Here is a 22,344-nt window from a genome sequence, read left to right on the forward strand (position 1 = left end):
TTCTGAGTGAAAGCAGTGAATTATTATTTTTTTTCTTGTCACATTTGAGATGTAATTGTTGACTGTTTTCAACAATGTACATCAAAAAAGGACATTGATTGACTGAAAATGGTTCACTTCTTTTCTCATGTATATTTATAATTGCTCTTTCCCTAAAAAAAATGTTTTATCCAGTTACTCGATTAATCGATAGAATTTTCAGTTAAATACTCGATTACTAAAATATTCGATAGCTGCAGCCCTAATACATTGTATGGCGTCAGTGCTCAGCTCTCAATTCTATAGGCTTATGTAGATGTATTTATTGATATCCTCACATTTGTTCATTTAATTTTCTTTCTTTTTTTTTTTTTTTGAAATTGACTGTTTATTGAAAAGCAAATTGTTCTTTCAACGTACAATACGAAAAGATTTTACACATTTCTGCTGCTTTTCCTTTTTACAAACAAAATGATTTTTTTTTTTTTTCAAAAAAATGAAACCAAAACCGAGGAGCAGGGAACCTATTACATCACTATACCTTTTACATTCAAGAAATCATTATGTATGAGCATATATTAATCGAAATCATTTCGCACAGGCTTAACATATTCTGTCCATTTTGTCCACATCACATAAGACATGTCCAGTTGTAGTTTTAGTGCGTAGGAGATCCTCTCCATAATAAAAATCTCTCTCACGACGTCAATCGAGTCATCTGTTGTTGGTCTTTCAGGTTTGAGCCACTTTCTTTCAATGCTTTTTAGCTTGCAGCCAATAAAATATGGACGAGTTTCTTTTCATTACTGCTAATTTGTTGCACATTTATTTTACATAAGTACATGGTAGCAAAGGACATGGGGATGTCAAAATTAAACATGTTTTGTAGGTGACAATGAATGTCCAACCAAGTGGTTGGTCATTTCATTTTCATATTCATTCATTGCTAGTATATTACTGACATCTGGTTACTGACATGATCTTGTTAAGAGGCAAGAAATCTTGGAGCCTTCGTCCCTCACCAAGGTTTTCCAGATAAGAGTTGGTTTTCACTCTAGTGATCTTCCACTGTTTTTGCCCAGTTGGTGGGCTGGCTCTAATAATTTGCATAACCATTATATAAAGTGTATCATTCGGGAGGTCGGGGACGGAATATTCACGAGGGCATCATGGTGCACTCGGGAGACTAAGTCCAGGCCGGCCTGCTATTAGTTTTTCATCGGGGTGCACGATATCCATTTTTTTGAAAGCGATACTGATAACTTCCTGCTCCTCAAAGCTGATACCGATATCGATAACCAATAATAAATATATAATTTTTCAAATGTATAACCTGAGTTTTAGAACACCTGGAGGTTTAAGCCCCACCCCCACCAAAAAAAAAAAAAAAAAAAAAAAAAAAAAAAAAAAAAACTAGTGGTGGATTCAACATAGATTTGCCCTTTGATTTTACCAGATTTTTCATAATCACATGAACAAAACAGTGCGTTTCTGTCAGGCCGAGATGACGAGGCGGACTCAGCTGCGGAGGTTCAGGCAAAACCTTATTTTGAAAACAGAGGTTCTTCCGCTGACATGCGGGGATGAGAAAAAGTACAAACAAAAAGCGCTCCAACGAAGGAATGAGTCAGGATGACTAGAAACAAAATAAGGTTTCAAACACAAAGCACTCCAAAAGGGAGGTAAGGCAAAAACATAAAGCGCTTCAAACGGAGGAAAAAGTCAAGCTGGCTAGGATCAAGAAGGTTCTAACACAAAGCGCTCCAAACGGAGAATAATGTTCAGAATAACTATGATAGCTATGGCAAGAGGCTTACGTGACTGACCTTAGATGAAAGACACTTCTGCACAAGACAAAGGGAATTAGGGCATTATATACACACACAAGGTAATGTGGAACAGGTGGAAACAATAGGTGATTAGCTGACAAGAGGAAGGGCAAGTATGAAGAGGGTGAAGCCTTCAAAATAAAACAGCAAGTTTCACTTCTGCACTGCCCGACAGCCAGCTAAGAATGAATGCACTTCCATAAACCACAAGGCTTGGTCTTTTCTTGGTTTTATGGGAAGACACTCGTCTTAATATTGTGAAAGTACAACAGAAAAATACACATATTCAATACTCAATATACAACAAACTGCACAATACACTTACTGTATATACACAACTATTATACTGTATGTATAGCATAGCACACTAGCTTGAGCTACTAAAGCATTGGCTGGCTTCTATAACACAACAACTTATGAAGTTCTGTACATATGACCCTTCACCACAAAGGTAAACCTATATTGCACATTCATACGTTATAGTTAGCATAAAATACTTACAGACATATATTTCCGAGGCGGAAATGTAACAGAAAGCATTCACGATTGTCAATGCTACCGCTGGACACCGCGATGTGTAAGGGAATGAACCAAACTATTGTAACAAAAAAATAGATGCAGAGAATTATTCTGACCGGCAGGTAGCAGCAATGCCCCGCAAATGGTCAACTGATTTCCCATACTAGTGTGTAAACTGTAAAGCCAGCACAGTACATATTATCGGTCCTATTAATAATGTAATTGGATTTATCGGGATGACGTCATAAATCCTATTATCGGACTGATAATTATCGGACCGATAATTATCGGACTGATAATTATCGCGCACCAGTAGTTTTTCATTAATGACTAAATGTATATACAGGAGCTAAAGTGATTATTGTGTTCTTTTTTGTTCCTGAATTATGTGTCATCATCTCCTGTCACCTAAGAGAATTAGAAACTGTATAAAGAGAAAATCGACTTTTTTCTTCTTCAAGTACCAATGAAGATAGAGAACTTTCCCACAGAAACATATTTTCTCCACACTTCACTATACTATCGGCATGTTGCTTAGAAACGGGTACAATACAGTTTCTCATAACGTGGTTACATGGCATGGATGTTCAGTCTAAAATTCATAGACTGGATGGCTTCTTACTGAGACTTCGTAGCATTTCTCACTAAGGCATCTGACCTAAAGCCTTCCTGCTCCCTCTGCACGGGAGATTGCTCAGTTACTTGAGAAATCGCTTTTCAGACCTTTGTTTTTCCATGTCCTGCCAACGTGACCCTGACTGCTAGCTGAAGCGAAGATACTAAACAGAACAGTAGGTGAGGGTTTTCTAGATGAATTCAGGTTGTGCGACTGCAAGCCTGCCGTGGATGGAAGAATCTTCAAAAAGCTTTTTTAATGGTCTTTCCTACAATTGACTTCATGTTTCATTTTGACTGAGGAAAAAGAAGTGTTTCAACAGTGCTGGAGCCAGACTTTAATTTGAACCTCGGGCTGCCAAGATCTTCCTTAGGGTAGATTTGTGAGAACCTATAATTGTTTGCTAATTTCATGTTAATGGGAAAATTCTGGAGAATTGTCAGGAAACGCTAATGTGAACGGAAAGCCTCTCTGCCCTCTGTTGCCAAAGGTTTGTGAAGTTGGCCAAATATGTTTCGTAAGTGCAAAGGCAGAAATATGCAAAATTGTTCCAGTGGGCCCATGGGGTTGTTTGTTTAAAAAACAAATCTCAATACCAGATCATTATTGCTCGAAAGTGGGTTTCTATGCTGCTTGCATGTGTATTTCACCTACTAACATATTTGCCATTGTTACCACCTCATTAAATACACAGTAAATATTTGTTTGAAACCCTTTGGCAATTTCGAACTTTCATAAATGATAGTCAAGGGGTTTAGCGGCTACTGTTAGTCCGGGGCATCTTTATTGTGTGTGAACGTGCAAATGAGACCTGTTTTCTGGTGATAAATACATTGCACCTCTAAGATAAAACTGGATTTACTTTTGCAACAGTGCTCGCTGCCGGGCTCTAGCCAGGTGCTCTGCACCGTGTGAGACCCCTGAGCAGGTCGACCCGGCTTACCCTTACACTTTGTCTAGTTGAACAGCTAGGGTAATTACGAAGCGGCTTAGTTTGGGATTAAGGTTGGAAGTTGGCTGATCACAAGGGACAGGAGAAAAGGCATTAGAAGCATGGTGGTTAAGATGGATATTACTCTGCTTAGCAGTGGTATCATGTGACAATATCAGGAACTGACAATAGGGCACTGTTGATGCAACGATCCCTCACCCAGCACTAATAGGCTTTGGTGCATATAGCTTTGTTTACCCACACTGAACTTTTCTGCAAACTCATTTGACTCAACCTTTAATGATATACTGTATATATATATATTTTTATCATTACAAAATAGTCATGTTTTGCTCTAAACCCTGGAGTATTTTAGCAGCGTTCAGATGGTTTTTTGCCTTACTGCAGCACCTTTGAAACAAAGCAGGAAAGATGGTTCCCCAGTCTCATGAGTGCACACTTGCTGTGTTCAAAATGTTTCTGTAGGATGTAATTAATGTCCTCATTAACCAACTGAATGAGCTGTGTATGGCAGAACTAAAAGCCCTCGGGTCCTAGGCTTTCTTTACTTTGGAAAATTGGTTACTGAAATAGATAGCCTTTAGTTGGTTAAAATAAAGCCTGGTTCAACGGTTGATTTCATTTGTGTTAACTTGTCAGATGATTAAAGGGGATGTAGCGCCCTGGGAAAATTTTGATATTCCATCATTTATCCATAAACGCATGCCTTTTGTATTCATATCATGCCACTTCGTGTAATTACACACAAGAAAATGAGAGAAATTTGGCTCGATTGTCAAGCTAAAACGACCGGCGCCCGAGATCTGGCAGATTGTGTGCGTGACGTCACGTCAAGTGAAGAGAGTGCCACCGGCCACTAGGGGGGCAGCGCCTGTCTGCATCAATATAATTCCTTCTAGTGTGGGGAGAATTAGGGGTGTTTTGAGCTGTTTATGCTGATGCATTGTGTTCGTCCTGCACATATTCCAGGTTCCCTCATGAAGAAACACCGCTCGTTGTCAATAAAAGAGAATTCAGAGTTGGCAGTGAGGGCTGTTTCTTCAACAAGAAAAAGGCTCAGTGCTTTAATACTGAATGGCGGCGATGATGGCAGTCAATTTCGTTTCTAGTTTCAGCGACGAATCCGACGTAGAAGGACGTAACGAATGTTCATCTAATGGTGACGAGGAGAGTTGCAAAGCTTTAATCGGTGTTATAGGTGACCAATTTGAGCCCAAACGAACGCCAATGCAGCGTAATGAAACGGTCATTGAGGGGAGCAATGACACTGATGAAACATCGGCAGCAGATCGTGTGGGAAACACCAATGATTTGTTTAGCATTTCTTTTTGTGAAGCTGATACACCGTGACTGCAAAATAAAGGAATGCATAGAATAATTATAATTTATTGCGCTATCATAGCTTTTCGCTCTGCCAACAGACACAAATATGAACGGGATCAGAGGATTTGTTCTATATATTTTACGAACGATCATTTATACATGTGTCGAGTCCTGTATCCAAAGGCGTGACATTTTTTTTAATTAATTATAAAAGAGTACTCACTCTGGCCATTTCAAGCTTGGCTGCTCCCTTCTTTGCGTAGCTTTAGCCTCCTTTAGCAGTCATCGTCTCTCTCTTGATATCTCGGGACATTTAGGTGGCTGTGCATCTATGGTCGGCACCGCATCTCCTTTGAGCAGCAATCTTTTAGCAAAACCCGATTTCTCTTGTCCATAGTTCGAGAAGCTTTCAGTTGGAAAATGCGCACCACAGAAAAGCGTGCCGGAGGCTGTGTCTAGAAAATTAGCCCTCTTTGCACGGACGAACTTTACCCATTTTCTGTGTAGTCCAGCTTTTTTTTTCGCGTTCAGGAACTCATGGATACTATATTCCGATAAACAACTATTTGTACACCACATAGCACAGCAGTTTTGAACCATTGTTGTGATGTTTTGGTCAAACAAACCCCAACGCTACTCTCTCGTCGTTAAAAAACAATGGCACCTAGCTCCGCCTCGACTTTCAATCACTTGTCGTGACGTCGCCGCCCCATTCGGCTGTTTCCGGAACACTTTCGGTAGTGTTCGTCATTTTCGATCTATTTTCGATAATTGCTCATTAATGTGATTGATTTTTTTGTTAACTTTATCAATATTTGTTATCTTGGCGCATAACGGTTCTATTGATGTCTCACACCCCCTTTGCCGAAACATCCCCTTTAAATGCATGAGTATGACAATATCTGACGTATCGTAAAATACTTGAACTCGAACATTGCTTTCAACACAATAGGGAAGCAGGTGTGAGTATAATAACATTATAGTTGTGTGCCAGCATTTTCAGATTTTTTACACGGAAGGAGAACTACTCAATAACCTGCATCCCCTGTCAGTTCTATCTCCACAAAAGGACGACCCAGAAAAAGGCATAAAAATCCTGGCTTTTTCAGGCAGTCTAACAGGGGCTTTAGTTTCGGCCATATTGAGAATGGGAGAAAGGAACGCTTTTCCTTAGTTTTAAGCGTTAATCCCTTCAGAAGGACCAGCCAACCCTGGCACGTCTGAGGTAATGAGGCCAGAACAAACAGCAGACAGGAATGTATTTGTCTGAGTATCTTGGCTTTATTCTTTCCTGTCTCCAGAAGCAAGAAGCGGGGACCTTCCTTCCAGACCTCTTAATTCTTCTCTCTAGATGCCAGTGTCAAATTCTATGTATCCAGTGGAGGAATAAGTAGTGGTTTGAACAGATGCTATAGTGGGCCAGACTGCCATTATTGCAAATGAATTAACTAGGTTTTACCTCTCAGAGTGATGGTTTCTTGCTTGACTGGTTGTCTGTTGGCTTGGTCAGGCACATCTACTCCTGGGGGAAGGGGCTCATCGAATGCTGAAGTCAAGGAAGTGAGGATTTATCCCAGTCCAATGAATCCCTTTGGCTCAACAAACTCCTGCTGAAGCATTTAAAATGGGTCTGTCTTTTTCCTCAGAGATGTGGAAGAAAGATATTTCTTTATTTGCAATAAATGTTTTCTTCTGTACCATTGAGTTGATATGTGCTGCTAAGAATTGTTAGTGGCAGCAGAGTAGGTAAGAGGTGAGCTGAACTGGAGATGAAATGTCCTTACAGCTTTTTCATTCTCATATTACATCATTACCTTAAAATGAACTGTTTGGCATAGCTTTCTAGGCTGTAAGTAATTGTCTGGTATGATGTGTTGTTATGTTTTTTTTTGTTGTTTTTTTTGTTTTTAAATTTTTTTTTTTATTGCCCATTTCATTTGGGTATAACTGTACTGACAGCAGTACATAAAACCCAGGCAATTTTTTGTTAATGAGTAGCTCCAGGGTTTTTTTCATGCAGCTCCAAATGTTTTATGTTTTCCAGCTTTACGCTATATGACTGCGCCAAGAGGATCAATTGAATCCTAACTTTTGAGCAGGACAGTGTGATTAAAACAGCCTATCATCAACAGAGTGTAGAGCCTTGATGATCAGACTCCTGAAAACAGCTGGAGGTCAGAGTCTGGCAGAAAATGTTTTTGTTGTTACAAATCAAACATGGCAAAGGCTGGGCCCTATTTGAAGTTTGACATGGCTTAAATTAAAGTACATGCTGGAAAACATTTGTTATTCTCTTTCCCAACAATACAATTAGTAATACTTTCAACCTTGAATTTAGTTTTGCGCTTTTGCAGTTTGTCATTTATGGGCAATTTACTAGACTAGCAGTTGATTTTCCGCAATCTGACAGAATGGAATAAACAATCCTTTGTTGAAAAATGTGTTTAAACCACCATCTGTTTAAAGGACCTTTTTCTGTGACACAGCTGGATGGAGCTGAATCATAGACACTCACATCTGTTGTCTTTGCTTTCTTGGCTGATGCTACCACTTCTACATGTGAGGATTGTTTAGTGACACTGCTCAACCTAGAATATTGTAATTGTGTAATACCATAAGCGATATTTCACCGCGCATGAATGAAACCTGACTGAGTGTATTGTCAATATCCTACCCAAGTTGTATTACTGGTAGTTAGTCTATATTTCTTCTCAGAATCGGAATAAACATCCTGTCAGAACAGAAAAAAAAAAAAAAAACTGTTTTTGAAAGTATCTCTACCAACCTGTTCTATAATTTCTAGATGATGTGAAAGTATTGTACATTAAATTTTAAAATGACTTCCTGTATGTATACAATGGGTAGTTGTGAGCAGTTTTGGAATTAACGCACTTACATTTGTTACATTGCATGACGAAACCGCTTTTTGGTGGAACTTTGAATGTAATGTGTTACATTTTCTTGTTCTGTAACAACCCTATTATTACTGTACGAGCGTTACTCAACTTATGTTACTTGGTCCAAGTGAAAAGTCTGAAAAGTCTGTCATTTACTGCTGCTTTCTGCGCGAGTGATAGACCACTATTTGTGGTGTTCTCTGTTGACAGTTTTGTACTCTCATACTAGCCTGGGAATCCACATGGTTCTTCCCACTCTAACATGAACATGGCATGTCCCAGTTGTTATGAGAAGTTATTGACTGGCTAACAAAAGGCAAGATGTCAGGGTAAGCCAATCAGACATTCTGACAGATTAAGGCAGGTCTTACTACAAGTATGGCTGTCCAAACACAGACTAGGGATGGGAACCTCTTTGTACCTCGTGATACGGTACGATTTGCGATATAAAGCACACGATAACGATGATCTCGCGATATGGCGATACAACGATTATCGTTACATTGGTCAGGAAATCATTCTCGCATAATCTACAAAAGAACTAATAAACAGAAAAACAAGCTATCTTCATCTTTCTGCTGTAAGTTTATCACGAGTAGACTTCCAATCCATTTGAATTTGGAGGGTGGCAGTGAATGAACCCCTCCCACTTCAAATGGGCACCTCCCACTTCTATGGCCATCAGTGGCAGCCAATGGCTGGCAATGAGGTAATTTTGGGCCATTTCAGGTCAATACCTGTTGATTTTCAGTCTTTTCGTGGGGATTTTGGGGCATTTTATGGGTCTCTTCCTGTTAATTTTGGGTTACAGAACAGGAAGTGACCAAGCAATTCCCCAAATGAATAGGCAGTGACTCAAAATCAACAGGAAGTGACCTTTAAATGCCCTAAAATGAACAGAAAGTGACCTGAAAATGCCACGATAATCGGAAAGTGTGTCTGTGAATGCTCTGGTTTCGAATGAACAGGCGGTTCATTCGCCCTTCCCAGTTTTAATGGTGAGACCCTATTATGGTGGAAGATTTAGGTAGAAACTTGTTGGTTCCTTTTTTTTTTTTTTTTTAAAGAAGCACTTGGTAATTTTTCAGTTTTGGTCGATTTTAGCGACGCCAGTGGACAAAAGCGGTAGTGTCTGGCCTTAAGGAAGAAGGCGTTTCCCATGAGGACCAGCACACACCCGCAAAGTGTCAAAAAATCATCAATCAATCAAAAATCGATCTCCCGGTCGCCTGCAGATGGATTAAACAACATTTCTGTTTCAGCGGTTGAGTGACAGATGAATAAGGTAATGAATCCAGTTGTGGCTAAACAATAACATATGACGTTTAGCAACTGTGTGGCTTAAGCCCTTTTCACACACATATCCATGGAAATTCCTGTATAAGTTTACGGGGTATTTACTCGCGTCATTGCTTTCAGGCATAAAAAGATGTCCTGAGAATGAAGCTGGTTGGACGCTTTCACAGACTTGTCCGGTGTGTCCCACTGGCATTCTCTGTGCGGGGAGGGCTGCTGATGCAATTTTATAACCTGGGCATTACGTCATTTTTGGTCAGCATCGGCTGTCACAATGTTGGTCAAATCGTGTCGTGTTTTGTTCCGAACGGAAGGTTCCCGACGCCGTAACTGCAGCCAATTTAAGCTCATCAAGACTATTTAAGCAAGAGGTAAGATCGGGTTTAAAAAAATCCAACCCGACCCAGGTGCCAGGTATTAAAGCCCAACCCGGCCCAAGCCTGATCAATTAACTTTTTTTTGCAGGGCCCGAGCCTGAAAACCCCTCCCCTAAAATTTTATGTTTTATTTGTAGGCCCGATCCCGGAAAAAAAACAACAACATTTTATATTTTTATTTGTAGGCCCATAGCCGGACCCCCCCCCCCCCTTCCCAAAAAAAAAAAAAAAAAATCGATGTATTATTTGTGAGGACTCAGGAGAAGGAGTAGTGGGAAGGGATGCGCCAGTCAGACATGGACAGAGCACTGCTTGCTGCTTGTATGAACACATTTGTGACGATGCCTGTGCATAGTAGCCTGTCTTTTGTAGCGAATTCTCAGTTGGCAGAAAAAAAACTACTTTTCCTAATGTTTAAATAGTCTACATCATTTTATGATCATTATAAATGCATTTACTCAACGAAATAACGCTGGAAAAGTTTGTTAAATATAAATAAATAGATGCGGTTTTGAGGACGGGGAAGATTTAAACTTCTGTTTGAAATGACCATACAGCGCCTTCTCTTTTTTATCCAAATTATTTAGTTTATAACAAATATTCCTTATTTTAACATCCATACATCGTTTTAGTATACATATATAAATACATATTTATTTAAAAAGTTAGCAAGAGAGAACCCCGGCCGGCCCAACCCGACCCGAACATAATATTTGACATTTCATTTCAGTTTAATTTAGCTATTTCCAGCTTGCGATGTTTGTTTGCTGCTTTTGGTCTTACTTCGAAGAGGGAGGAAGTGACGATCGGCCCACCATGACATTTAAATCCTCAGCCATCGTGCCGTGACCCTGGAATTTAATGCCTGCTTTCATGTACACCGCTTCCCGGCAAAGTCCTGGACATGATACTAGGACGCGTGTAATCTATGTGTCAGTCGACACGGGAAATTGTTTTCACACACAAGTCCTGCACGGTTAAGTCCCGCAGTACTCCCAGTGTTTCAGAGCATTTGAAAGGGGCTTCAGTGTGTAATTTAACTAGTTTTCAGTCGACATATTATCACAAATGTTATGAAAATATTTTATAAACGTCGAAAAGTCATCTAGTGATGCTTTAAACATTGACGCCTTTTTAAAACGATCTTTCGATTCTTGGCATGAGCGTATCGATAACCTTTTAGGATGCAAAGTATTACGATATATCACCTTTCCATATTGTGTCACACCCCGTACACAGACACACAAACCCAGTTTTTGCACACACACAAAACTCCAGTTGAACGAACTCACGCTACAATGGAAAGTGCGCATAACACTGAGAGTCGTGGCTTTTCAGGGTGGAAATACATTTTCACAACTTCTAATTTTAAACTTTTTTTTTTATATTATTATTATTTTTCAAAGTGAAATAACTTAGTTACTTTCATTATTGAAGAAAGTACTTTTTCAAAGAAGTAACTATAACTTTTTTCAAAAGTAACTTGAACAACACTGGTTTGAGTGACAAGCCTTCTTTTTGTATTCCTTTGAGCTTGTAACTAAAGGTGACAAGTTACAACTCTTAAGTTTCTCTAAAGTTTTTCAATGTCACCAAGGGCATTTATATTTTACTCCAATTTTAGAATGGTTCATGGTTTAATTGGTCGTTTGGCCATTTTATTAATCAATTTAAGTCCGTTCTCTTTAGCATTAGTTCTCAAGGCACTTCACTGGGTGACATGCAACAAAAGGCATATCACGATATATTTAGACTGAATATGGATATAATTTTTATATTGAAATATCACCCAGCCTTATGGCACAATTACAAGTATCTGAGCCTGTCGCAATATGCAATAATTCCATTTATTGCACGATGAATAAAATTGAAGGTGGTAATTTTCCTGCTGCGATTTATGTGCGCGCGCGTGCGGCAAACGTGCTGTTAAAAGTTCGGATTCATTGTTACCAATTGCGCAAAATGCATCTTCGTTCCAGGTCCGGCAAAAAATAGCGCCGGAGCCAATCGTTCCCATTTTATCCTATTGTTCAACGTATACCAGCGTCAGTGTTCCGGATTGACTGCGGACCATCTCCTGCGTGCCGGTGTTGTTGACGTGTGGGGGCTCCCGTCAGGGGTGACATTTCACACGGGGCTGCTATTTTTCACCGCAACACCGGATATTTACAACGAAGTCTGCCAAAACATTGTTACCGACTTGGCTGCTACGAACAACCTTGCTTTGACAACGAACAGCTGAATGAAATTAAGAGCGCTGTGCTTCAAACTCGTCCTGTTTATGAAAGTTGATTGTCATTTGCTGGTGTTGTTTATTAATGAGCAGACGTGACTTCAGCGGCGTTTGCTAACTTTTTTTAATGCGCGCACACACTAGATATCATGAAATAGCAACCTAGATGTGCTACGTTCCATGCCATTGGCTACGTGAGCCCAGAGTGATTATACTACATATACTACATCGATGAATTCTAAACTGTCATGACTGAAAGGAAGTTAAGAAGGCCAAATCAATCCATACCAGTGACTAAAGATAATGTTGCAAACATTGTTAATTCAGTACGTGACACAGATGGATTCGGACCACAAATAGGATGTGTTGCTCATGTAGTGAACCTCGCTGCTAAGAGAGCTGTAGCAATCAACAGTGTGCCCCGCCTCACTTTACAAACAGTAAAGATAGTTCTCAGCACTTTTATACAATTTGTTTTCAGATCAGTAAGAAGTAAGCACATAAATATTATGCACTAAAATGCATGTTTATATGATGGCAAATTAATTAAAAAAGAAAAAAAAAAAAAAAAAAAACTGAAACAAAAAATATAATTGCTATTTTTTTTCAGAGCATTAAATGTATTGAATCGGATCGAAAATCGTGTCCCCCGTATCGAAAATCGTACCGAACCGTGACTTAACTGTATCGTTGCATCCCTATGGAACACATTGTAGAAGCTATGACGGGAAAAGTTTTCATTTGCCTAAATGCTTAAGTTATTGAGTGCAATTTTATTATTTTTTTCTTGAGAAACACATTTTATTTATTCTGTGTTTCTGTGCGATATCAATATTGTTGTCTTTTACTTAAGAGGCATGGTCTATTGTTTTTAGTTGTGATTTCTTAAAAAGTAGTTTTGAATTTAAGAGTAAATATTTATCGCGTTTAAATGGGTGTACTTGATCGATTAATATATACTGTATTCTCACTGTATTACTGTAAATTGGTTTTAAAAAAATGGGGTGGGGGCGCAATAATATCGCATATCGCAATAATTTATGAATTAAGTTATCGCACGCTAAAATTTGTTGTCGCGACAGGCCTACAAATATCATCATCATCTCAAAGCACTAGACTTCGTTAGGAAGCCAAGTGATTGATTAGGTGGCTAGGTAAAACCATGTTGTAATTGTTTGTTACTAGGTTACATAATGTTAAGCCTCACATTGTACTTTTGCGTTAATGCTGTGCTCTACATAAACTGAAAGTCAAACGACAGTACATGTGCAGAAAAGTGTCTTTGTAATTGCTCCCTATTCTTCTGGATTGAAATTCTCATCATTGTTCTGTTGCTCCCTCTCTGTTTTGACACTCTGTTCACTTTTCTCTCAGCCTGAGGGTGCTTCTGTGATCTAGAGCATCCTCTGTGTTTTTTGGAAGCTTTCTGTCTTGGAAGGCATGCGACAGAAGCACCAGCTCAGAGCGGACCCGTCTTTGAGCATTCACGTCTCACTAGCTCCCTAGGCACTCATTAAGATGGTGTGTGTAGGTGTGCATTTCAGCTGTGTGTGGGGACAATGGGTGGGTTTGTGGTTCATACTTGCATGTAGAGGTTAAAAGACCCCCTGACGGAGTCATAATTTCCCAGTCAAGGGCGACCTGAAAACTTAACTTCATTAGCCTGGTCCCGCTTTACAGATTAACTTGATTATCTCAACGTAGTCTTGATGGCGACAGTTGGTGCAAATGTTACACCTGGAACCATCTTCCAATTTTCGGCCCTTTGATATCATGTCATGATTGTAGTTTAGATTAGATTATAGTGTGCATGCGTTTGTGTATGTCAAGAAAATAGCAAAGGAGGACTCTTGGTACACCTGGAATGCTTGGCTGCACTGTAATTTCCAAAGTGGCTCCTCTCCTGGTAATGAGCAGGGGTTGCTCTTGAAACTCCTTTCCATAATTTACTTGATGAAAGTCACACACTTGCTTTGTTTTGCGCATGCCTGCACACGTGTGTCCTGTCACTCAGCTCCCTGTCACAAGTCCTTTTTTAACATTCATGTCACAGTGCGGATGTTTCCCCGGAGTACTCGTCAGCTTATCCATTACACATTACCTACACAGACTTGCATAGCCACATGGTTGCCCTTTAATTACAGAGAGGGCAACCAACCTTCGGCACACGTGAATTGATATACCGTACCTCTTAACTCACTCATTATTAGGTGACATGTTAGTGACCTGTGGTGCTCTTCGGCCAGGAGCAAGCTGCAGTCAAGGATTGTATCAGTCATTGGAACAGACACGTATTACCACACCTTGACGGGTGTTTCAACAGCCTCATCTTGTTGTGACTGTCCTCTGGCCTGTTACTGTACAATTGCTACTTCATGTCTTCTGTCCTCCTCCTTGACAATGTGTTCAAGTTGCAGGCTTTAAGATTTGTTTTGTAGAACTACCAGATTCCTATATTGTGCCCATATCTTTGATTTACTTTTACTTTGATGGGACTTAAGGCTGTGTTTTGCTTCCGCATCAGACCTGCGCCGACAAGGAAGACCCGATTTACGACCCTCCACCGTAGCCTCTCTGGCTCCTTCTTTTTTTTCTGACTTCGCGTCGCTTCAACGTGTGTGACGTGGTGGCAATGGACTATGATTGGTCAACTCAGACTGTTGTTTCCGGTTCAGCGCGAAATCACCGCAATTGTGAAACATTATTTTTCTACACGCAAAAATGGGCCAAGCCGATGAGAGTATCAACGAAGAGCAAGTACGACAACTTCTACAATGTCTCGTCAAGACGTTATGAAGATTGCCAAATGGCAAGCATTTTGTGGGAGGAGAATGCTGAAAATACGGGGCTGGAGGTCAGCTAGTGATTGAATAAAAAAAAAATGGAAGAACCACCGAGACAAGTACATTATGTGTGTGTTTGGAATCAAATGGCCACACGAAGTGGTGACCCAGTCGGCCAAAAAGTGCCAGATTTTTATCACTTTACGTCATATTTTTGGTTGGTGCACTTCATCATTTATTGTGTAGATATGTTTGCTGTGTGTCTGTGACTTATTTACGTGTCACACTTAAAGTATATGAAGAATAAAGTACAGGTTTGGTGTGAAAAGAGTTGTTTTGATGTTTAATTTTCAACAACAGACATTTCACACTCGATATATCATCACTGATTGAGAGTGCCTCAAAACCGTCTTCTGCGTTGCTTGCGCCTCAACATTTGTATGATCAACATTTATTCAATGTTGAGGAGCTGAATAGCCACATTCAAGGGTTCCATCTTGCATTGTTTATTTTTTCTCCGTTAAACTAGACTAGAGGAAGTCAACAAGCATGCCCCAAAACCGTATAAACGTAACACTACACCCTTCTAGTGGCTTGGCGGTGAATTACAGAGCAACGCGTTCCCTCACCGCAGAACTCTCGAATGCTCATTGACGCCGTAGTCACTTCGCCCGTCACCGCAACGCATAACTCAGGCTTCAGACCAAATACTCATTTTACATTTAGGCTAGGTTCATACTACAGGTCTTAATGCACTAATCCGATTTTTTCGTGTTTTTCCGACGCGAGTCAGGCATTTACTTGACGGTCTGAACGGGACATGTTGCATAGAAGTGGACCATTTCAAATCCGATCTGAGTCACTTTCGTATGTGGTTCAAATCCGATTTGGCCACATTTTTTCAGAACGTGACTGGCGGTCTGAACTGTCAAACTCCCAAATCGGAATTCGTGCAGCAATTACGTCAGCAAAAAGCAAGAGGCACGGAGGAAGGCAGCCATGTAGGCATTAGCGCCTAGCTTGAAGCGGGCTTGACCACAGTCATAAAATAAAACAAAAGAAAGAATAAGCCTTACAATTTTCAATTTTCATTCCGTGCGCTGAATGAGCAATATCTCATTATTGCACACATGGCCGAGTCGGGGCAAACTGATGCACCCACGTCATTTCACGCACACACGGCAAGGCTCATGTGTGCGTGTGTATGCGTTCTATCAGTCCATAGAAACTTTGAATATAAGACTAAACGGGGATTATTAATGTCTGTTATTTGTGTCCTCTTTTTGGAAATCAAAATATGATCACTCTGGAATGACATACAGCTAGCATGTGTAACAGAGGTTGCGCTAGACTTTTTCGTTGTCTGTCATTTTGACTGACAGGGTCATAAAAATCCGGTCATAATCTATTTTTACCCGTCACTTAAATTTTTAAAATGATAATGACATTGTGGTGACCCTTTGTTTGGCATAATTCACCTTCCATACTTGTGTGTCCATTTAGCCGAGCGCGTTAGCGGCTATGACACAGTCACGTGACAGAGACACTTAAGAGCCGCGTGTGTCCCGCTTGAATAGAGAGTTCACAGAGAGCAGCAGAGCTACAGCGGCTGGACATAGCAATTCGAGCTAACAAGACTCTTAACATTGCATACCGCTTGAACATATTCAATAGTATTTAGTTTTCATTCATTTTAAATTAATATTCTGCCCGAATAAGCTTAACAGAGAATCCACACCGTGCCATCACACATCAAGCAGATGAATATGTAACTTTTTTCTCCGCAGTGACAAAAACAGCTGACTGTGGCCCCAGTAGCTAGGCTACGTATGGAACAATGAAATTAACAGTTCACCTGCTGTGGCCTGAACGGAGTCTTACACCTTCCTCCTGGTGCGCATGGACTTGAATTGCGTGCCCGCTTGGGCAGTCCCTGTTTTTTCATCTCTTTTATCAACACCATCGTCATTAGGGGGCTTTTTGAAGAAACTTCGGACACTCAGTTGCCTTGACATTTTTCAGAGTAAAGGCTCAAACACACCAGCAACGTGAACGTCGCGTCAACGATCTCGCCGCGATTACGCTTCGAAACGCGGCCGTTAAAGTCAATCAGCCAATGCACACCAGTCGCAGTGCGTCCGCGTGTTAGACGTGTCCCAGAAGCGCTAAACGCGACGCACGCGAAAAGAACAGCAGAGTTTGTTTTTTGACATGAGACGCGCCCCCCCGGCGTCAATACTACTAGGTAGGATCGGGCAGGCAGGAAGTCACTCGTGTAAAAATACGGTGGATCTGGTCGATTTTCAAAATAATATGCAATCGTAACTTACCATATAAATAAAATAAACTGAAATGAGCTAAAACACCTGCAATTAATACGAATAATACACAACCCTGCTACACAATTAAATTAATTCCTGCTTGGTGCTTTAACTTGAGAAAAAACATCAATAAAGCTTAGAAAAATGTTCATAAGAAAAAAAATGTTAAAATCTTTGTCATTGGGATTGCTTTTTGCTTTAGCACATGACTTCTTTTTTCTTCTTTCTTTCAAAAAGAAAGCTGGCCAATACGCGGGGTCTGAAAGGCAAAGTGTTGTTGTTTTATTACCTTTTAATACCCGCTATTCTCGCGCGATCTTGCAATCCTCGCGTGAACTGATCGAGCTGCTCCACAGACGCGCTGCCCGTGAAACGTGTCCTATGGAAATTGACGCCGAGCGTCACTGGTGCATTATCGCGGCGGGATCGTTGACGCGACGTTGACGTTGCTGGTGTGTTACCGCCTTAAGGCCAACGACGTCATGCATCAAGAGAGACAATAGCTAATTAATATGCTCACTCGCCACCCTGTGGTCTGGGGTGTGAATTGCAACCTGTCAAAATGACAGGTGGACTTCAGTTTTTTCCGTCACCGTTTTAAAAAATCGGTCAACGACGGAAAATATTCGGTTAACGCGACCCCTGATGTGTAATTTGTTTTGATGCTTCTGCGCATGTGGGTCTCTTTGCTGAGCGCATCTCGGACTGTGAATAAGTGCGCTTGCGTGATACTTGAACGATCTCAATGGACAAAGGCAGTCTAAACCGGCACGCCAAAAAAACAGATATGGCAAAAAATCGGATTTGTGCATTAAGACCTGTTGTATGAACCTAACCTTAGTTACAATCTGCTTAAGCACATTGCTGTAGACAGCATTAGTTCACACATTATGAAGACATAAGTTTTCCATTGATGACATATAAACAATCTGTTTGCAATGCACTATCGCTGATATATCAATAGCTGATTCCATGCATATTTTTTATTGTCTTGCAAAAATGCATACCTGACCTGAGCCACATCAGAGAATAATGTTTTACCGTCTTGAAGTATGTTGAGTTAATCCATTAAATTAAGTGTGTGGGGAGAATGACTGTAATGAAAATAATTAACAGCCCTATCGCAGTCAATGCAACCTTTGTCCACATTACACAAATTTTGGAGTGCCAGTGACCTTATATACTGTAAGTATAGGGACACTTGCTGCACGATTTTTATTATTTCAATAGCTGTGACATGGATTTTTTTTTTTCATAAAAGTAAAATTATATTAACTTGGTTACAAAGTAATTTCTAACACCAATACTATGAGCTGCCCATGTGATTGAAGGGCAACACTCCTCTTCTGCCAAAGGGATGATGTGTATAAAAGCTGCCTATGGCGCTTAATTCATCCACTTGCGCCTTGCCTGCTGGCTGATGCTTGCTACTTGCTGCCTACGGCCTCTTCTCCTGCTGCCCTTGTTGCCTTGGGGATTCATGCAGCCTGATGATTTTGCTGACCAGGCCCGGACGAGGGCCAGCCGGTCGCTGTTGGCTCAACTGCCCTGACCGCGTCCCTCCAAGCTATAGGCAACTCAACCGCTTCGAGCTGATGCATTCTGATACTTTACTTTTCCTGCTGCGTTGCTCTAAACCCCAGGGTAGCCTGCAATGGTATTGAGTACATAGGGATGTGTTTTATAGTGGGTTTAAGTCACATTATAGGAAAACCAAATAACTTGGACCTGCCATTCTCAGCGATAAGTGACAGACACCTCTACAATGTCAGCAACACATTTCGGCAATCAGCATACACATGCACGCCAATATACAAACATATATACACGTTAATTTAACCATAAACTTTCTTTCCTTTGTCTAACTTTGCATTTATCATTTATTAATCCATCCATTTTCAATACTGCTAATCCTTGTCAAGGTAGCGGGGTGCTGGAGCCTTTTCTAGCTGTTTTCGGGCGATAGGCCGACTACATTCTAAAGTGGTCGATGATTTGCTAACTTTATTTTATTTAGTGAGCATTCTAACGTAATTTCCCGAATATAACACACACTTTTCCCCCCAAAATCAACTTGTAAAATCATGGTGCGCATTATACACGGGTACAGGGATGGAGACAGAAATATATATATATTATATATATTTATAGACCGATTAAAAAAAAATTTTTTTTTTAATTGACACGGTCATGTTGTGTTGAAGAAACGTATGCGACGATCCGTTGCCGACCATTACGGTACGTGATGTCACCATTTTGTTACGGTAATACTTCACTCTGATTCGTCGAATGATTTTGTCTGTGTTAAATTCTGCTTTTTTCACTCTTCATAAAGCACAGAATTTAGTTTCTTGAACTCATTTGAGTCAACGTTTATTGCAGCTCCGCAACTCTGACCATAACAAACGTAAGCACACAGACTTCCTGTGTCCGTCAACTATATCCGTCCTTCGGGAAACTCAAACCCAAATAACTATAGTTCCTATTGTTACAGTCTAGTCTACAGCGATGCGCTCTTTCCGATTTCCGACTTAAATCTTCACTTTTATTTTACCGTATCAATCCATGGCAGAAACATTTATTCATCATGATGAAACGACAAGTTATACAGCAGCCTTTAAAAGAAAATTCACATCTGTTTTGTTTTCTCCTGGATTCTGGTAAGTGAAGAAGTTGTCAGATCATATTATTACCGTACATATTGTCAGTTTACATTAATGTTTTGAACTACTAATGTGCTATGCTTGTGCTGTGTTTCACCAGTCAGTAAAGTGACATTTCTGTATCTGTACACAAGCTCTGTTTTCTTGTATTCTTCTATTTATTGATGCTAAAATTAGGGTGCGCGGGTACAATAATTTCCCCTAGATTTTACAAGTAAATTTGGGGTGCGCGTTATACACGGGTGCGCCTTATATTTGGGAAATTACGGTATTCACTGAAAGTAACAGTTACTATGTGTTCCTTTGTTTGGATCATGCTTTATCACACCTCAGTACCGAAACAACAAACTCATCGGCGATACTGTGTGTGTCCTCTGGCACAAATTCATTGGTCTCTTTACTCTATTTAGACTCTCAACCTAATTGATGGGAAAAAAAAAAAACAAGTAAAAACAAACAAAAAAAAACCCAGAGACTGTTCTTTGTTCATATGATTACAAGCTTGCCCACAAGCACACATGTATCCGTGATAATACTGATGCTTCTACTGGCATGATTTTTAATTCTACAAAAAACAAGAAAAAAAAACAGCTACAGATTGGTCTTCCAAAAATGCCCAAAACAAACTTGTATCTGCACAGCTGACATTATTTATTCTTCTCACGGTGTCTGAAAAAAATAACTTTTTACTGGCACTCCGGACCAAAACACATTTCTAAACCTTTCCTCAGACTCCCACTGTGCCTTTTTTTCCCTGACCCACAAATGCTTTCAAATAACACACTTGCTTCAGCTTGTCTGCTCCACAGTTGCTTACAGCTTCCTGGTCAAGATGAAGAAGATGCAGACACATGGAGATGAGGGCTACAAAACAAAATCTCCCATGACTTTCTAACAGCTGCCTTGTTATTGCCAGATTTGAACTGACATGCCTGATTTGCTGAGTTTATAACTAACTGCCACTTTGATAATGTATTTTTCCAGAGTGATAGAAACCCATGCTGACTATAACCTCTAGCTTTTCAGAGACCAAACACAATTATTGCAAAAATTAAGTTGGCTCTGCAACGATTGGCCGAAATGGCTTTGAAGTTTTACTTTCATCTGTCAAATAAGCTTGCAATAACATATTTATTACCATTGCTGCAGGGTGAGTGGGCACTTACATATTCATGAATACAAAAATTGGAGCTTTAAAGTAACACTAGTAAGCCACTGTTATCAGGCTTGTGTGCATTGGATCTATATAAATGCTTTTAAACACCGGTGACGTTGGAACAAAAACACATTCAGATCGATTATCGCAAATTACATCATCATGAAATGCATCATGCGATTTAAAAAAAAAAAAAATTTACTGTCCAGCCTCGGCACTTGAAGTCTTTTGATGTGTGGCTAAACACAGGGCAGTGAGCTTCCTGTCACAAGTCTTGTTTTTTTTTTTTTTTTTTTTTTTGAGATACCTTTTTCTGGAAGGCAGCCAGGGGTGGAGAAATGCAGCCCTCTTTTCAGTTTCTCGAATGAAATCATCCATGCCATAAAAAAGTTATCTTGCTGAAAACACTGAAGGGGTAGCATTTTCCACACTGGGCATTCATGGATAGACATATGGTATTATGGTCTAGTAACATGGCTGTAGAGATTTCTGATATTTTTCAATTTTCTTTTCCATGTAGTAATGTAACATTACAGTGAACAAGCAATTTTTTGCCCAACTGCCAAAAGGGACTGAATCAGACAATGTGGGACATTTCCAAATAGTTGCTCTAAAGTTTATACAATTAACTCTGATGAATGGTTCCGTATTTAAACTGCTAAACGATATTTTAATAAAAATATGGCCCCAAAATTGAACAATAAACATAAACACAAAAAATTTACAAAAAATGACTAAACTGTATTTATTAGGGCTGTCAAACGATTAAAATTTTTAATCGAGTTAATTACAGCTTAAAAATTAATTAATCGTAATTAATCGGAATTCAAACCATCTATAAAATATGCCATATTTTTCTGTAAATTATTGTTGGAATGGAAAGATAAGACACAAGACGGATATATACATTCAACATATGGTACATAAGTACTGTATTTGTTTATTATAACAATAAATCAACAAGATGGCATTAACATTATTAACATTCTCTTAAAGCATCCATGGATAGAAAGACTTGTACTTCTTAAAAGATAAATGTTAGTACAAGTTATAGAAATGTTATATTAAAACCCCTCTTAATGTTTTCGTTTTATTAAAATTTGTAAAATTTTCAATCAAAAAATGAACTAGTAGCTCGCCATTGTTGATGTCAATAATTACACCTTGCTCACTCATGGTACTAACCCATATAATCAGTTGGACCCAAACGCCAGCAGAGGGCGCCAAACGCCAAAAAAACAAGTAACAAGCGTACATTGCACTGTACTGTCATTTTAGTCTGTTTGAGCGGGGCATGTGCGTTAATTGCATCAAATATTTTAACGTGATTAATTTAAAAAATTACCGCCCATTAACGTGATAATTTTGACAGCCCTAGTATTTACTTTTCCAAGTATTTT

General features: G+C 39.7%; 1 protein-coding gene and 1 long non-coding RNA gene across 5 annotated transcripts in view; both read left to right on the forward strand.

Moving 5' to 3' along the window:
- ptprub (protein tyrosine phosphatase receptor type Ub) overlaps positions 1–22,344 on the forward strand; it is a 382,270-nt gene that overhangs the window by 18,269 nt on the left and 341,657 nt on the right. The gene's annotated exons all lie outside the window — the stretch shown is intronic.
- The window catches only part of LOC130914398 (uncharacterized), a 49,566-nt gene continuing 27,222 nt past the window's right edge, over positions 1–22,344 (forward strand). The window contains exon 1 of the long non-coding RNA XR_009062906.1: positions 1–22,344. This exon is cut by the window's right edge and continues 18,918 nt beyond it. This is a non-coding gene — a long non-coding RNA (uncharacterized LOC130914398).

This window comes from Corythoichthys intestinalis, chromosome 4, assembly GCF_030265065.1.
Source record: "Corythoichthys intestinalis isolate RoL2023-P3 chromosome 4, ASM3026506v1, whole genome shotgun sequence".
In the NCBI taxonomy this organism is placed as follows: Eukaryota; Metazoa; Chordata; class Actinopteri; order Syngnathiformes; family Syngnathidae; genus Corythoichthys; species Corythoichthys intestinalis.